The sequence below is a fragment of the Nematolebias whitei genome, chromosome 20, assembly GCF_014905685.2.
Source record: "Nematolebias whitei isolate Nwh7 chromosome 20, NemWhi1, whole genome shotgun sequence".
In the NCBI taxonomy this organism is placed as follows: Eukaryota; Metazoa; Chordata; class Actinopteri; order Cyprinodontiformes; family Rivulidae; genus Nematolebias; species Nematolebias whitei.
Genome location: NC_056517.1, coordinates 24,702,402 through 24,707,605, shown reverse-complemented (window position 1 = coordinate 24,707,605; position 5,204 = coordinate 24,702,402).

Sequence of the window (5,204 nt, the reverse complement as noted above, 5' to 3'; positions counted from 1 at the left end):
GGTGAGTTCTCCCAGACACACACACACACACACACACAACCCCAATATGAGCAGGTAAATCTAATGCTGCAGCAAACATATGCATGTGTTGCTGAACTATTTTATGGTTGTTGTTTTGAGTTTTGTCACATTTCCAGTGCCTTGTAGATATTCTACAAGCAAATGAGCTATTTTAAGACATTTCACATAAGTAATTCAGAAGAGATGCATAATGGAAACAATGCAATAGCATTATTATTGAATATTGCAATCCCAATATTAGGGATGGGGCCGATCCGATCCAGTATCGGCCTCCGATACCAGCATAATTTACGTATTGGGTTTTTCCGATCCAGCTGCCGATATTTCCGATCCATGATGCAAGTTGGCTTCAAACTACGGAATGGATTTCCTGAACGGCGGCGTGTCTCATGAACCCAGAGTAATAAAACCCGCCTCACATTCAGGAAATCCATTTCATAGTTTGCAGCCAGCTACAACGTGAGGACTGAGTTAGCAGCACTGTGGCTAACAGCTAACAAACTTTTTCATCTAAACATGTCCGCTGTGTGGAAGTATTTGACACTAGAAACACCACAAAATAAGACAGCATCGTGCAATGTCTGCAGAGCCATAGCGCCACATTAAACTGCGGTAAAGTTAGTTTTACGTTGGACATTCGAGCTCCGTGGCTTCAGCGGGGCGCTGCTCTTTGCTCAACCGGAAAGAGGTGACTCGACCCCGGCCAGCCGCGTCCAATCTGCCCCGCGCAGTCTGCCCGTCTCCGAGGAGGGACAGACTGAGCGCGGCTGCCCCAAATCAGGCTGCCTGCTTCGGATTGAACAAGAAGAAGACATCGCTGAAACCACGGAGCTCAAATGTTTACAGAGAAGTTGCTAAACTTCATCATAATTAATGACCAACCCCTATCAGTTGTAGAAAACGAAGGATTTCACAGCTTGATACTTGCAGCCAAGATATCAAGATATAGTTTACCCTCCAGGAGATATTTATCAGTACAACAGTAAACAATCATAAAAAAACATATGTTTTGAAAATTATATTAAAAACAAAAACAGCTACATTATAAAGTGATGTAAAATACTAAAAACGGGAACATGTCTGTTGGGTTATGCCACAAACTTAGCAGGCGTTTGAAGCCATTTAACATTTAATTTAATTTAATTCATTCATTTAAAAGAAACAACATTTAAAAAAAATCATGAAAAAGAAAACATTGAATGAAAAGAGTGCAGAAAGAAGAAAAAAATTCTTATATCTGCCCCTTATTTAAAAAAAATATAAATTAACTTTAAACAATCACTTAAAATGAATCACTTTAATATCCACTTTAAAGCTAGGAATAAAAAGAAACATGTTTTGTGTTAGCAGAATTGAATTCTAACTTTAAAACTTGTCCAAAATTAATAAAACTTACTTCAAGTTGCCTTTTTGGACATGCATGCATAGATTTGTACAAATTGTACTTGAGAGGAGATTATTACAGCCTCATATAAAATCAATGATGATGATGATATCGGAACTGGATCGGTATCGGCCGATATTCAGACTTAGGTATCGGGATCGGATCGGAAGTTTTAAAAAGTGGATCGGTGCATCCCTACCCAATATGTCTTTCTTTTGTCATGACACATATGCGCCTCCCTGGGCTGCCACCTTACCGTGGTGGAGGGGTTTGAGTGTCTCAATGATCCTGGGAGCTATGCTGTCAGGGGCTTCACGCCCCTAGTAGGGTCACCCAAGACAGACAGGTCCTAGGTGAGGGACCAGCCAAAGTGCAGCCCAACCACCCCTATGATGAGAAAAAGAAATGGACTTGATGTTCTCTCGCCCGGACGTGGGTTACCGGGGCCCCACTCTGGAGCCAGGCCTAGAGGTGGGGTACGCGGGCGAGCGCCTGGTGGCCGGGCTTTTACCCATGAAGCTCGGCCGGGCACAGCCCAAAGAGGAGACATGGGTCCCCCTTCCCATGGGCTCAGCTATTGGGACGTGGAATGTCACCTCACTGGTGGTGAAGGAGCCTGAGCTGGTGTGTGAGGTTGAGAGGTTCTGGCTAGAAATAGTTGGACTCACCTCTACGCATGGCTCTGGCTCTGGAACCAGTTTCTTTGCGAGGGGTTGGCCACTCTTCCACTTTGGAGGTGCCCCTGATGAGAGGCACCAAGCAGGAGTGGGCATGCTTATTGCCCCTCATCTTGGTGCCTGTGTGTTGGGGTTCACCCCGGTGAATGAGAGAGTGGCCTCCCTCCGCCTACGTGTGGGGGGACAGGTTCTGACTGTCGTTTGTGCATATGCACCAAACGGCAGTTCAGATTATCCACCCTTTTTGGAGTTCTTGGAGGGGGTACTGAAAAGTGCACCTCCTGGGGACTCTCTTGTTCTGCTGGGGGACTTCACTGCTCACGTGGGCAATGACAGTGAGACCTGGAGTGGTGTGGTTGGGAGGAACGGCCCCCCTGATCTGAACCCGTATGGTGTTCTGTTGTTGGACTTCTGTGCTCGTCATGGATTGTCCATAATGAACACCATGTTCAAGCATAAGGGTGTCCATATGTGCTCTTGGCACCAGGACACCCTAGGCCGCAGTTCGATGATCGACTTTGTCATCTTCTCATCTGATATGTGGCCACATATCTTGGACACTTGGGTGAAGAGAGGGGTAGAGCTGTCCACTGATCATTACCTGGTGGTGAGTTGGCTTCGATGGTGGGGGAGGATGCTAGTTAGACCTGGCAGGCCCAAACGTATTGTGAGGGTTTGCTGGGAACATCTGGCAGTCTCCTGTGAGACGGAGTTTTAACTCCCACCTCTGGGAGAACTTCGAACATGTTCCGGGGGAGGTGGGGGACATTGAGTCCGAGTGGGCTATGTTCCCTGCCTCTATTGTCGAGGCGGCTTACCGGAGCTGCGGCCGCAAGGTTGTCGGTGCCTGTCGCGGCGGCAACCCTCGAACCCGGTGGTGGACACTGGCGGTGAGGGATGCTGTCAGGCTGAAGAAGGAGTCCTATCGGGCCTTTTTGGCCTGTGGGACCCCGGAAGCAGCTGAAGGGTACCGACAGTCCAAGTGACATGCGGCTCGGGTGGTCGCTGAGGCAAAAACTCGGGCATGGGAGGAGTTCGGAGAGGCCATGGAGAATGACTTCCGCACGGCTTCGAGGCGATTCTGGTCCACCATCCGGCGTCTCGGGGGGGGGGGGGGGACATTACACTACCAACACTGTTTATAGTGAGGGTGGTGTGCTGCTGACCTCAACTCGGGATGTCGTGGGTCTGTGAGCAGAATACTTTGAAGACCTCCTCAATCCCACCGGCACATCTTCCAGTGAGGAAGCGGAGCCTGGGGACTCTGGGTCGGGCCCTCCAATCTCTGGTGCTGAGGTCACCGAAGTGGTTAAAAAGCTCCTTGGTGGCAAGGCCCCAGGGGTGGATGAGATTCGCCCGGAGTTCCTTAATGCTCTGGATGTTGTAGGGTTGTGTTGGCTTACATGACTCTGCAATATTGCGTGGACATAGGAAGAAGTTCCCCTGGACTGGCAGACCGGGGTGGTGATCCCCCTATTCAAAAAGGGGGACCGTAGAGTGTGTTCCAACTACAGGGGATCACATTCTTAAGCCTCCCTGGTAACGTCTATTCGGGGGGTTCTGGAGAGGAGGGTCCATCGGATAGTCGAACCTCAGATTCAGGAGGAGCAGTGCGGTTTTCGTCCTGGTCGTGGAACGCTGGACCAGCTCTACACTCTCAGCAGGATCCTGGAGGGTGCGTGGGAGTTTGCCCAACCGGTCTTTATGTGCTTTGTGGACTTGAAGAAGGCGTTCGACCGCGTCCCTCGGGGAACCCTGTGGGAGGTACTCTGGGAGTATGGGGTACCGGGCCCTTCGATACGGGCTGTTAGGTCCCTGTATGACCGGTGTCAGAGCCTGGTCCGCATTGCCGGCAGTAAGTCGGGCTTGTTCCCGGTGAGAGTTGGACTTCGCCAAGGTTGCCCTTTGTTACTGATTCTGTTCATAACTTTTTTGGACAGAATTTCTAGGCACAGCCAAGGTGTTGAGGGGATCTGTTTTGGTGGCCTTAGGATTGCGTTTCTGCTTTTTGCAAATGATGTGGTCCTATTGGCTTCATCATATCGTGATTTACAGCTTTCGCTGGAGCAGATCGCAGCCGAGTGCGACACGGATGAGGATCAGTTCCTCCAAATCCGAGGCCATGGTCTTGAGCCGGAAAAGGGTAGAGTGCCCTCTCCGGGTCAGGGAGGAGGTCCTGTCCCAAGTGGAAAGTGGAGGAGTTCAAGTATCTTGGGGTCTTGTTCACAACTGAGGGGGAAAATGGAGCGTGAGATCGATAGGCGGATAGGTGCAGCGTCTGCAGTGAAGCGGGCGCTGTTCAGGTCTGTTGTGGTGAAGAGAGAGCTGAGTCAAAAGGCGAAGTTCTCAATGTACCGATCGATCTACGTTCCTACCCTCATCTATGGTCATGAGCTTTGGGTTGTGACCGAAAGAACGAGATCTCGGATACAAGCAGCCGAAATGAGTTCTCCGCAGGGTGTCTGGGCTCTCCCTTAGAGATAGAATGAGAAGCTCGATCATCCGGGGAGGGACTCAGAGTAGAGCCGCTGCTTCTCCACGTCGAGAGGAGCCAGTTGAGGTGGCTCGGGCATCTGGTTAGGATGCCTCCTGGACACCTCCCTGGTGAGGTGTTCTGGACACGTCCCACTGGGAGGAGACCCAGAGGAAGACCCAGGACATGCTGGAGGGACTATGTTTCTCGGCTGGCCTTGGAAAGCCTCGGGATCCCCCCGGAGGAGCTGGCCCAAGTGGCTGGGGAGAGGGAAGTCTGGGCCTCCCTACTTAAGCTGCTACCCCCGCGACCCGACCCCGGATAAGCGGAAGAAAATGGATGGATGGATGGACATATATTATATGTATGTAAATATTATTTCATCATAAACATCTTCAAGGTGTAAAATGCTTAAAGCTGGTATTTCACTGGGCTGTGACTTTTGAGGGCTTATTGGAGAAAACTGCAAGAAAATACACGTTTCAACTCAAACTCACACTTTTTTCTTTCATTCAACCTTTATTTCTACTGGCTAGCCTCACTGAGCCACAGGGACTCATTTACAAGAGAGACCTGTTCCAGACAGAACTTAACGTGTTTGCACCAATATGACGTTTACATACTGTATATATATTACAAAAAATTAATT